Source organism: Bicyclus anynana, chromosome 17 (assembly GCF_947172395.1).
Source record: "Bicyclus anynana chromosome 17, ilBicAnyn1.1, whole genome shotgun sequence".
NCBI classification, from domain to species: domain Eukaryota; kingdom Metazoa; phylum Arthropoda; class Insecta; order Lepidoptera; family Nymphalidae; genus Bicyclus; species Bicyclus anynana.
The window spans coordinates 12,517,420-12,531,551 of NC_069099.1; the positions used below are offsets into that span (position 1 = coordinate 12,517,420).

The 14,132-nt window shown below is 36.0% G+C and overlaps 1 protein-coding gene across 1 annotated transcript in view; it reads right to left on the reverse strand.

The window, feature by feature from the left end:
• LOC112046773 (adipokinetic hormone/corazonin-related peptide receptor variant I-like) overlaps window positions 1-14,132 on the reverse strand; it is a 52,425-nt gene that overhangs the window by 20,133 nt on the left and 18,160 nt on the right. The window lies entirely within an intron of this gene.

A 14,132-nucleotide genomic window follows, 5' to 3' on the forward strand; every position in this document is an offset into this window, starting at 1 on the left:
CCGAATAATAGGCTACAACACACACATGCACAATTTTGTCTTTAACTCCATTGTATATATAATTTTTACAAGTTCCACACACAATTCGACATTGTAGACGATAATTAGGTATTATTTGTTTAAATGACGTTCGTTGTTAAATGTGAATATTTTCTATCATTCATTTCTCATCCCAAATAAATAACAGAATAGGGTATATATTTCTTATGTCGGATCTTAGACTAGGCCCAGTAGCCCGGCAGTGGGCCGCTTATATACCAGCTAGGCTATTCTGTAACGATATATCTATACTAATATTATAATCTATACTCTATACTAATATTATAAAGAGGTAAAGTTTGTAAGTTTGTAAGTTTGTCACATTTTTTAAATGGGGTAATCTTCGGAACTACTGGTCCGATTTCAAAAATTCTTTCACCAGTAGAATGCTACATTATCGGGGAGTGCTATAGGCTATATTTTATATTGATATCATATATATTAGCCGAGTTATCACAGTTTTTGTCATACAGGTCGGACTGAAAATCCTCTTAAACAGACTTATTCGCATGCGCTGCCTTAACTATAGTGTAAAATTGAAATTAATGTATGGAAACTTTATGTATCTTTAAAAGTTCTACAAAAAAGTCCGCGACACCATATATCTATCTTCTATATATTAGCAGATATAGTACCTTTTGTGTTTTAAAAATTATTAAGTTTATATACTTAGGTTTACGTCATTATTTATACAACTAAACTTTAATCCTTATTAAAATAAATTATTTAATAATCACAAGGATATTATGGAGATAAGATTTGTCCTTTACAGTATGTTAATTACTTAAATAGTTTCGGAGATAATACAAAATTTCTAAAAGACGCAGAAATTCCGCTATATGACGCCCGGCGCTTTCATTTATGTAGTTCCCGTTCCCGTGTGAATATGGGGATCAAACATAGCCTATGACACTCGCAAATAACGTAGCTTGCTATTGGTAAAACAATTTTCCAAATCGGTCCAGTAGATCCAGAGATTACCTCCTACAACCACACGAACTTTACCTCTTTATATTATTAGCATAGAAGTCTCTATTTCTCTTGGTCATACCACCATGACTCTCGAAGGACTGGACCGATTTTGCTAAGGGTAGGAGTAAGATAGAGAAGTTACAGGGTAGGGTAGGGTACGGGTAGGGAAGCGTAGGGGTAGGGTAGGTTTAGGGCCGGGTTTAGGGTAGTGGTAGGGTAGGGGTAGGGTAGGCGTGAGATAGGGGTACGGGTAGGATAGGGGTAGGAAAGGGCTAGGGTACGGGGAGGGTAGGGGAAGGGTGGGGGTAGGGGTAGTGTAGGGTAGGGTAGGGTAATGGTAGGGTAGATGTAGGGGTTGGGTAGGGTAGGGTTGGGGTAGTGGTAGGGTAGGGGTAGGGTAGGGTAGGGGTAGTAGTAAAGTTGACATCGAAATTTACGCGGACGAAGTATATGATATGATATGGTCGCATATAACTTTTGCGACCACGTACAATTTCGACTAACAACTTATCGTGTTCATAGGTGCGTAGTGCGTATGCTGCCTAAGCTAATATAGTTATATTGATGAAATATGTAATATAATATTTTCTTTTAGGTATATTACGGCTCGATGGTCCCCCGATACCTAACCCGAAGAGGTTATTCTGGTGATGATGGGTAAGACTATGAAATATTGAGCTTTTCTTGCTTTCTATAATTCAGTAATAACCCTGTGTCTCGAAAGTCGTGGTCATTATCATTATAATCTGCTAGCGATTCGAACCGGGTCAAAAAACATCAGCCTAATCCCAGAAAGCACAGTGTTGGTCGACCCCCCACTAATTGGTCCAAGGATTTAAAGCGGGTTGCAGGAAGCCGCTGGATGCTGGCGGCTCTAGACCGTTGTGCTTGGAGGTCCATCCAAGAGGCCTATTTCCAGCAGTGGACGTCCATTAACTGAACCCCGTTTAACCGCATTTAGCCCAATTTTGAGTATTTAAGGTTGTTAATTAATTATTTATTAATTAATTAACAACCTTATTAGATATATTATTTCATGCCGATAATGAATACACTGATAGTCGGGGCTTTGAGTGTCTAATATTATAAAAACGAATATGAGTTTAATATTAATAAAAAACCGATCATCATCTACATTAATGCGAGCGGAGTCGTGAGCATAAGCTATTATTATTACGAAATCCACTCCGACTAAAATTAACTCCGAAAACAGAGAATTTTCCAGATAATTTAAAAATAAACATGCCGTTGCGAATTTTTTTTTTCAATACTAAATTTTCAATTCTCACCCTAAAGTTGTATTTTTAAGAGTATATTTGTAAAAAAAACTCTGACGCAAATAGATTGAAAGAAGTCAAAAAAGACCGACTCAGATGATGATGACAAGGGAGCAACTCAAACTAATAGACCCATTTAAGACCCTTTGCAGTTTTTCGTTTAAACCGCTTTGGAATTCGCAAACGACGATAAAAAAGTTATTTCCTAGCATTTGTGAAAATGGATTATATTCGTAATCCAAAGAAAGGATCGTGTTTCATACAAACATAGCCTTTACATATGTAGTATATATTATATATATACGAAAGATCGGCTCAACTTATGATTTTTTAATTTATAAATTGGTAAGGACGTCTTTACCACCCAAACGGCAAAAACGTCGTCGTTATCAACCCATATTTGGCTCACTGCTGAGGTCGAGTCTCCTCTAAGAATGAGAGAGAATTAAGAAAATTCTCTGCTATGCAGGTTTCCTCACGATGTTTTCCTTCACCGTTTTAGACACGTGATATTTAATTTCTTAATATGCACACAACTGAAAAGTTGGAGGTGCATGCCCCGGACCGGTTTCGAACCCACTCTCTCCGGAATTGGAGGCAGAGGTCATATCCACTGGGCTATCACTGCTCACTGCAAAGACGTACCGGCAACTAATTTAAGACATTACAAGAGTATACTTAGTTGAACTAAAATACCGGTCCACACCCTATAAAGTTATGCGTTTATTTCCTTGAGTCTTAGCAAACGATTGTAATAAAATAGTTGTGTTTCTTAACTCTTGTGAAAACATAAGCCATTAGCATTTCATTCTTTCACGTTTTTATTGCTGAAAACAATGCCTGAACTTAAAATGTAGTCAACCGCAGAATTATTATCAGATTCTGCGTTTCAAAAGTCATTTTAAAAACAAACAGATTTTAATAAGAATGCTTTGTGAAAAAGCTTTTTTTGAGATATAGATACGGGGTACATTCACCATACATATAATTGAATACTGTCAAGTTAGATATTTTTTTTTAAATCTCTATTTTAAGGAGCTGAGCCCATTTTGGACTATGCCGCTCCGTAAGCCCGCCTTTGTAACAATGCTAATCTTATAATTTAATTAATTTGCTTAAAACTTTTCCTATAAAGCTGTACCTGGCCTCCTCTGACTGAGGAGGCAGTGCAGTATTACAGCCGCCCACCTCTCTTAGTGCAGGAAATCTTAGCAGTACTTCCTCGTTTCTGACACACTCCAACAACACCTGGTAGATGTCTTCTGGCCTGTCACAATCTGGGCAATTTGGTGAGTTAGATTATTAAACGTCAGAGACTTCTTCCATATCAATGAATGTCTAATTTTCCGTGAGTAGTTTAATCTTGAGATGATCTAATGAGATGCCTAAATTTTTCTTTACAAAAATTCTCCGTTATGATAGCTAACAGATGTAGAAGGGAGTATAATATCTTTTGGTAGATAAAGGTCCGTGTAAACTTCTTTGTTAATAAGGACATAATCTATCTTGGTAAATAGGTACACGTGCTCAGAATCGGCCCCAACGGTCTTTATGTTTTTCCACGAGAAAAGGATTCCTAGAATATGTAGTTACACGAACATGTAGACGGAGAGACCGTAACCCCAGACCTTCGTCAAATTAAACAGTGTTTTTCGAAGTGCTGCTGCGAAGCTACTAGTTTCGGGCAATATTATTTCTCATACTAGGGACGCTCGCGACTTCGTCCGCCCTTAGACGTTTTTAGTGGATACCTACTAACTATAAACTACCTCCCTGCCAAATTTCAGCTTCGTACATTAAGCGGTTTTCGAGATAAAAATATAAAAAAAAATATTTTTTATACTTAAACGGTTGAGGGTCTGGATACTTAAAACCTGCTACCTCCCAAAGCCACCATGGTCCAAACTCCATAATTGGCTAAAGTACTTGCTTATGGTATGGCATGAGCTGACAAATTTTCAATTTTTGTAAAATGACGAAGATCTGGAGTCTAGGCTCTTAGTCTAATAAGCAGATCTTCAATTTAAGTGCATTTGTATTTCCAAGTAATATTTATGTAACTATATTTACAAAGCGTTTCCATTTACTCGTTTTCAAAGCAACTATCTGCTTTCATATATAAATTAAAAAATAAAGTAGTTGTTTATGGGCTTACAACTTAATACTCATACTTACTTTACGTTACGAGTTAGAAAGTCGTTTAATATCAAAGGGCTAATAATAACTTTGTTTCAACCACTAACCGAGGCATAAATGTTTGCTACAAATTTATGGTTTAAACTTGATATCTTTGTTTTATCTTATTTAAATGTTTTGACGACCTTTTGTTACAAACGCGACGTACGATACTGCCGACGCGACGAACGCGATTATCGGACGCGTCACGTTTGTCGCATACTCATCACCTGCCTGAGAATACTCTTCTCTAGGTTGTGTGGTCCACAAATATATTTTACTTTACCGCGTATATCAGAAAATGTTCCCTGGCAGCTATTTCCCAAAAAGAGAGAGAATTAGCTGCCAAAATCCTGTCCAAATAAATTACCTAATTTTGCCTAAAGTAGACATAAACTTATAGGATGGAGGTTTATTTTGTACTTAATTATGTTAGGGTATAGGCCTTTTACATAATGCCCACCCGTGTATCAAGTGAATTGAGCAATTCATGAAGTCTGAGGTTGATATATGTTAACCAGAATACGGCGAACTACAGAGACAAAAATATTTAATGTACAGAATTGGACCTGTTACAGTTTTATTATAGGTAAGTCTAGATTTGACGGCCGCGTGGCGCAGTGGATAGTGACCCTGCTTTCTGCATCCACGGCTGTGGGTTCGATTCCCACAACTGGAAAATATTTGTGTGATGAGCATGAGGGTTTTCCAGTGTCTGTGTGTATTTATACATTGTAAGTATTTATATGTAGTATATAAAATTGTATATTAATATTATAATATCAACTATCTTAGCACCCATTACACAAGCTACTCTGTATGCTTACTTTGGTGCTAGATAGTGTAGATTTAGATTAAGCAAAGAGACTTAATTTTCTTTAACTTTTCTAAAACCGCCAAAAGACGAACGTGGACTGCATTTAAGTAACATTTTCTAAATATGCCTCCATATTTAATAACGTCTCTATGGCCTTAAACGCTCCATCAGAAGAATTCCTCTAAAGAATTAATCCGTACCACCATAAAGAAGCTTTTCTCTGTCCCAAGAGATTATCAGTACAATTTCTCAGCCCGGAATGCGGGAATTAGTGTTACTCCCTCGTGCCTCCGAGAAAACCCGATCCCGATCATTATCATTATTAACTGATAGTTATCGTCGAAACGTCCCTAAACCCAAACATATGAACTATCGTGGATATATTAGTGGGCGAGCGTGGATCGTCATTGGTGGAAGTTCTTACTTGCTTAAACTCAGCACACTTGGATTAGAGAGAGAGAATATGGATTAACATTAACACCTAATGTTTTCCGCAGATCTTGTTAATGTTAAAAGTGTACATGTGTGAGTTTATGTGTGTGTGTGTGCTTGTTTTTACATTTGACAGTGAATTTAAAGAGACGATGTTTAATTTTTTGTTAATTATATTGTAAGAAGTAATATTTCATTCTTACTACTTAATGAATACTACTACTTACCCTCGCAAAACTATTACTTTACTCGTACCGCAACGCACTAGAACTGTTTTTGGCGCCTATTCTACTATGCCTAGGCTATATAAATTATATAACGCACTTAGTCGCTCTATGGATATCCACAAAGACTCACCAAGGACATATCGCAAGTTAGTTTTACTAGATTTGCTAAACTAATTTTTCTTTTTATTTTTACCAATTCCATTTTATTTTTTGTATTATATAGTATATTCAAATAGTAGTTGTAAAATATTTCCTTTTCTTGTTACTGTGAAATGTATTTTTTTTTTCTTATGTAAACTGATTTTATGTAATCGTTAATTTATTTTAATATTACGGAAATGTGCATGCCGTGTCTACCTTCATTTGATTGTGCAGAGCCTTGTGTATGTGTTTTTTTTAGATTGTATTTGTGTAAATGCTGCAACAGTCACTGGGTGGACCAAATAAATAAATAAATATCCCTTAGTTAAATTGACCAGCTGCTAGGCTATTTCTGTAACGGTATTTTTATAACTCGCCAATGCGAGTTTCGAATTCGCCTCTATCTCTCTCTGTTTACCACGATATGAATGAGATGAATAGCGATGAATTCGAAACTCACACTTGCGAGTTATACAAAACATCGTTAGAGAATAAACCAGCACGACTATTCTCTAACGATGAGGGGGGATTCTCTAACGATGAGGGATACGGATGCAATTATGTGAGGCTTAGACCTACGCCTCAGGTTGAGCAGATTGTAGAACGTTGTGCTTGCTTGCACGGCAAAGTAGCTCTGATGGATTTCTACTAAAAGCTCTTAAAGACGGCCCTAATTGGAGTGTGTTAAAAGGATTAACTTTAAGTAGGCTTTATCAGTGAAGATGGTTGCTCATTAAAATATTTACCTACTACCATAACTGTAATTATCCTATTTCAACGTTCCACAATAAAACAATCCTCCGCCATGTAAAATCTTTTTACCAAAAAAAAATACTTTACAAAAAAGCAACAAAATTTTTCGCTATGTTAAAATGATTTTTTTTCTGTTTTCAGTGTGTCCTAGCTTAGTGAACGAAATTACACAACTACAGTACAGGCAATTTCGTTATTTTCATTGTCACACAAAATTACTGAATTTTCATGAAAATTAAATGGGACTAATACGAAAGTATACTCTTTAAAACAAAAAAAGAATTTTTAAAATTGGTTATGAAATGATGAAGTTATGAGGTAACAAACATAAAAAAAAACATGCGCGTCGAACTGAGAACCTTCTCCTTTTATTGAAGTCGGTTAAAAAGAAGGTCTAATTCTACATTAAACTATGCATGTTTTAAAGGGAGAAATAAATTAAATATTCATTGTTAAAATATACTTCCGCAAAGTAACGTCTGTTTCACTTAGTACTTTTTAAGAAAGAAAAGTTAAAAGTTACAATTGGAGGGTAGCTAGGAACTCCGTTTGGACTTCAATACAAGTTACAGCGAGCTGCAGTGTAATTATAAAGTTTAAATTCCGCTAAACGTTTTATGAGCAAAGTTTCTTGTTAAGATGTATGGATGGAAGATGGAAACTTTTAAGATGGTGCAAATATGATGACCTACAAAGTCGGAAAATATATGCTCTGGAAATGGCTTTTCACTTAAGATAATTAAGATGATAGTAAAGTTTTATGCAAAAACCATAGCAAAACATAATGTCTTTATGAGCAGTGGAAATATATGGTGGATATATGGAGAAAAATTCCAAGCAGAGTCCCGGACTTGTGACTACAGGATGTAGGGTTAAGGTTATTAACAATTGATTAACGGGGAGTGTTAATCCCCATATATTTTTCTCCATACCACGCGATGGACCCACACGGTGCACAGTGCACGGTGAATCCATGGAATGCTAAGATTATTGTCTCATTTGAATACGTACGAATATGTACACCACTATCATCATAAACAGCTTTTATTAATGGCACTTTGCCTTTAGCTTCTATAAGAAAGGCCCATATGTTTCTATAATGGTGGTTAATGGTAGGCGTCCACATCAGATCCGCATCCTACTTATTGGAGGCATAACATTAAATGAATCGTAGTATTCTTTGTATAGAAAGCCAAGTGTGTCCACTTATCCGCATCGCACGAATTGCACAAATCTACCGTAAAATTAAAAAATATGTGAGCCGTCACGGGACGCCTGGTAGATGTAAAACATAGACATTATTTTGTAAAAGTAATAATAATGCAGAAAAGAACAGATTGTGATAGGAACTAATTATAGCGTGGCGACGCGTCGCTACGCCAGAAATCGGTTTTACATGCGGCTGTAAATGTTTTTGATTTTTACGTCCTCAGACTAATTACATAGGGACCTGTCTCGCTAGACGTTACTTTTCTGTCAAAGTATACGATTAACGATCAAATGAGATTACAGATACTGTCTCTATAATAATAAATAATATATATATATAATAATATTATAGAGACAGTATCTGTAAAATTTCACAGTTGTAATCGTGTTAAAGAGCTCCTTAAATAATAATAATAAATAGTAATACCTTTTGTGTATTTGAATGTTGAAACGGTCTACAACTTCTAGTTTAGTATAAGATATATGCCTTATCTAAGCTCGTTTTCGTCTAAAATTGACAGACAATTTTGTTCGTGAATTTAGTGCGATAATAATTAGTTTGAGATCCAATACGTACGTTGCAGATCTGTGAACGCATGCCTTTAAAGGTTACATACTAACATTACATTATCGAAATATTTATAGGAGTAGGTTAACATCGCTGCTACATAATGGTGACATTGTTTCTAGAACGTTCAATTTATATTAATGCTACGAGATTCCAAACAAAGTACTATAAAGGTTCTCTTATGATATGATTTTTTTAACGTAATATGTAGGTAACTATTAAAGTGCCTAATCTAATATAATTACGTATTGTACAAAATTGCCCATCAATAATAAAATTTATTGGCAAAAGCTTTTAGAGTACAGAGTAACAAATAGAATCAAACAAAAAGAGTTCAGAGTAACGAAAAAAAAGTCCATGCTTAAACATTTTATTTAATAGTCACTGAACGACTCCAATTAAAAAAGACCGATTTGTTTTATAGCAGCGAAACATAAATCTTTCAAAAGATTCGCATGAGTCGCATTCTTTTTTTTTATTTTATTCTTTACAAGTTAGCCCTTGACTACAATATCACCTTATGGTAAGTGATAATGCAAACTAAGATGGAAGCGGGCTAACTTGTTAGGAGGAGGATGAAAATTCACACCCCTTTCGGTTTCTACACGGCATTATACCGGAACGCTAAATCGCTTGGGGGTACGTCTTTGCCGGTAGGGTGGTAACTAACCACGGCCGAAGCCACCCATCAGCGAGACCTGGACCAATTAAGAAAACCTCAATCGCCCCAGCCGGGGATTGGACCTCCGTCTTGTAAATCCATCGCGCACACCACTTCGTCACGGAGGGCGTCAATTCAGAAGGAATTCACTTCTAAGAACTCTCACTGATAAAGACCACTCTTCACCTTCATCATTATCATTAACTGCTTGAAGTAGGCTTCTTACATGGACTGCTAGTCACCACGCAAGAAACAAGAAGAAGAAGAAAGAAGAAGAAATATACTTTATTGTACATTAAAAACAAAAATAAACAATAACTTATAATAACACTTAGAAACTAATGTACAAATGGCGGTCTTATCGCTAAAGAGCGATCTCTTCCAGACAACCACTGTGGAAGAGAAAAAAAAAACGTAAGCACCGATTCGGGTATACGCACACAAAAAATAAGAAAAGTTAAGTAATTTAAATACATAAATATTAAGCAATAATACATAATAATAATACATAGACTATACTTAACTACATCATACATATATACAAAGAAATACATATATACATACATACATACATACATACATACATACATACATACACACATACATACATACATACATACATGAAAACCTGCAAAACATAAAAACAAGACGGCATCTAAGGGAAGACAAAAGAAAAATAAATAAACAAAATAATTCAAAAATAATAATAAATAAACATAATACACATACAAGCGTAATTTGGATTAATAAGTTAAATTAAAAGATCAGGGAGGAAAAAAGTGCATGTTTACCAGCCGTTTGAAAGAGGTTAGAGATTGGGCACGCCGAATGTCTAAGAGCAATGAATTCCAGAGCCGAGCAGCTTTAACAGAAAAGGATTTAGAATAGAAGGAAGTATTATGGGAAGGAATTTTTAAGATTAGGTTGTCTTCAGAGCGAAGGGAGCGACAGTGAGTATCACTTAGAAAGCTAAAACGCTCTTTTAAATAAATCGGAGTCGTAGGATTAAACAGGACATTATACAAAAAAGACAGAATGTGAGTATTCCTGCGAAGGCGGATCGAGGGCCACTTGAGTTTTTCGCGAAATTCGGAAACATGGTCATATTTGCGAAGTCCAAATATGAATCTTATACAAACATTCTGAATGCGCTCAAGTTTATCCAGTAATTCTTCACTCAAATTTAGATAACAAGTGTCCGCGTAATCGAGAATTGGTAACAGGAGAGATTGTGCAAGCGCAATTTTAGTAGATAAAGGAAGGAAGTTTCGTAACCTACGAAGTGACCCCACGGATGCAAACACCTTCCCACTTACTCTGCTTACCTGAGGGGCCCAAGTGAAATACTTGTCAAAAGTAACTCCGAGATTTTTAACCGTGTCACTAAATGGCACACGCGTTCCATCAAAGATTACGTATGGAATATTATCCCAGTCAATACGTGCAACCAAACTGTGACTGCCTATAATAATAACTTGGGTTTTAGACGGATTGACTTTAAGGCCATAAGCCTTACTCCATTGCACTATACAATCTAAATCTTTATTTATGGCATCTATTGCATTGGGTAAATCAGCCAGTTTGGACTGAGCATATATTTGGAGATCATCTGCATACAGGTGATAGAGCGAGGTAAGTTGAAGAGTAATAGAACTTATAAAAAGAGAAAAAAGAAGAGGAGACAACACGCCACCTTGCGGTACGCCGGCAGAAATTGTGCACCAATCAGACACAGAGTCATTGACTCGCACACGCTGCCGACGTCCGAACAAGTAACTATGAAACCAGTCAATCACATTAGGAGATATGTTGAGAGAAGCTAGTTTGGCTAGTAGAAGTTCGAAATCGACATTATTAAATGCATTGCTGAAATCTAGTAAGGCCAACACTGTGACACACTGATTGTCCATATTAAAACGAATATCTTCGGTAATTTTTACTAATGCAGTAGTCGTACTATGACCAGTGCGGAAACCAGATTGAAAAGGATTTAAAAGATTCTGTCGGGTTAGGAAAAGGCTTAATTGACGATGGACTAAACGCTCAAAAACTTTCGAAAGGAATGGGAGGATGGAAATAGGCCTATAGTCAGAAAAGCAGGAAGGATTTAATTTTTTGGGTAGTGGAATGACTTGAGCATCCTTCCAAGAGGAAGGAAAACTCCCGGAAGACATGGAGAAATTGAATAAGGATTTAATTATTGGAGCTAGTAGGTTAATGAGATGAATAATCATCTTCCGACTAATGCAGTCAGTACCAATAGCATCAGAGTTGACCTCACGAATACTTCTCTCAACATCACTATCAGTGACTTGACAGAAAATAAAAGCAGGATCATCAGAAGTGGGTAAAGCTAGTAAATTATTTTTAGTAGTAAGTTTAGTGGCGTCATCAATGACGCAAGTAGAGGAAAAGTGGCTATTAAGCTGATTTAAATTTATGTTGAAGGAGCTATTATTTTGACGCGCTTTCCCAACTCCTAGAGACTTAAGAAATGTCCACACTCGACCTGAATCTTCTTCTTCGAGTATGGATTTGTGGATATGGCGTCGTTGCATGTCTCTACACAACCTGTTGCAGCGATTCCGAATAATATGATATTTTTCCTTATTGGCATCACAATTGTTGGATCTATACTTGGCTTTAGCCGAGTTTTTTTTACCCTGTAAAATTTTAATTTCCTCAGTAAGCCAGGGAGCAGGGAGGTGCTTAAGCCAAACAGGACGTATTGGAGCATGTACTTCATATAGTTGAGTAAGGAGAGAATTAAAGCTCTCAACCCTACTGTCAATGTTAGCTCCAGTAAGAACATAGGTCCAGTCAATCCCAGCAGCGTCTTCCCTCAAGCGATTTATGTCCATACTACCAAAATTACGCAGCAGAAGGATTCTCGATTTAGTTTTAGGTGGACGAATTTTGTATGAGAGAAAAATCAAGTCATGATACGAAAAGGCATCAGCGGGACATTGGCCATGTTTGGCGACATGATCAGGGGAAGAAACTAAGATGATATCCAGAAGAGATGGGCACGAATTAGGAAAAGAATGTGTAGCTAGAAGAGGAAGTATTTGTAAGTTGGCAGCTCTCACTATTGTTTTTAGACGCAGAGAGCGGAAATCTGCTTTTAGCAGGCAGGTATTGAAATCCCCCATAATAATATTATGCGAATACAATGGAATAAATCTGTCTAAAAGAGTTTCAAAAGCAGGGAAGTAGTCAATAGTGAGATTGGGATTATAATACACGCCAAGTAAAACTTTAGTATTAGAAAATAATACTTCGATAAATAAATGTTCCGCTCCCGGCGCGGCCTGGGCGTCAGATAAATTTATGATATTAAAGGGTATGTGAGAGCGTAAATATATGGCAACACCACCCCCAGTCCGGTGAATGCGATCATTACGTATTAGTTGAAATCCCGGGATTGCATAGGTTGTAGAGGACAGACACGGTTTTAACCATGATTCTGAAATCAGAATGGCGTGTATGAACTTATTATCAAAAGATGAGAGCAAATCTGGATAATGTGCAGGAATACTCTGGGCGTTGATATGAACAACATTAAAATTTTTAGGAACATCAGAGAAGTGAGAAGTAAGATCATCAGATAAAGAAGGAAGGCTGTGAAAACTGGAATCACTATTGATTCCCTCGAGGGATGAAAGTGAAAAAAATGAATCGTCAAGGTTTTCATTTTGACTAGACATGTAAAGTATAGTACTATAATATACTATATAAATAAATTAAAAATAGTTAAAGCAGAAAAAAAAAAATAATAATAATACTAATTAAAATAAATATATATTTTAGATAATAAAAAAAAATTATAATAATAATAATAATTAAAATAAATATATATTTTAGATAATAAAAAAAAAATTATAATAATAATAATAAAATAATATAAAATATAAAAGTAAATAAGCCTTGTGACGTTTGATCGCCAATCGAACCCTTACCTTCCAGATAAACATAAGGAAAACTAATTAATAATGCTAACACACAGAATCAGCAACAATAATAAAAAAAAAAGAGAATTAAGTCAAAAATAAATAGCAATATTAATAACAGAAATTTGAGCACGAATGGTAAAGATATTCCAAATATTAATTTTTATATTATTATAAACGAATCTTGAAATTCCTCAGAAACACAAGATGCTTGTATCAATTTAAACATTTTTAGTAAACATTTTTAGTTAGCCTGTGGTGCTTTGACACTACGTTGACAAATGACAAGTTGACATCATGTTTACTACTCTGTGGTTGACATAGACAATACTGACGTACGATTTCGGTTGTCATTGTCAGACGTCAGTTACATCCTGTAATTTGTAAACATTATTTAAAGAACCTTCAAAATTAAAAATTATATCATTACCCTTTTTAAAAGAGTGATATTTGCATAGACTAACTACTTAATAAAGAACAAACATAATATTAATGCCTCACAACAAAAGTAACAGAAAAGAAAAGTTAATACAAGTTTGCAATAAACAAAACAGCAACATAGCCTTTATCATAGGCAAAAAGAGTTCTATTTCTTATGTGCCCTCTTGGCTCGCGGGGCCAGTGGAAATTTAGAACTTCCTGAAGCAACAGAGGGAACAGCAGCAGAAGTTATTGGCGCTGGGACTGTCACCATTGGAGCTGCAATAACATCCAGATCAGCAATCGAACGCAGATGGCGCCGGGACCCATCTTGGTGTATTGCGAAGACATTCCCATCCCTTGTCCAGCATTTGTTGACTCCGAGCCGCTGACGAGCTGCCATGAAAAGATCGTGTCGCTCCTTAGTGAGGAACTCAGACAACGTAATGCCTGAGTTCCTTAAAGCGGTTTTGGCATACCACAGATTGTTC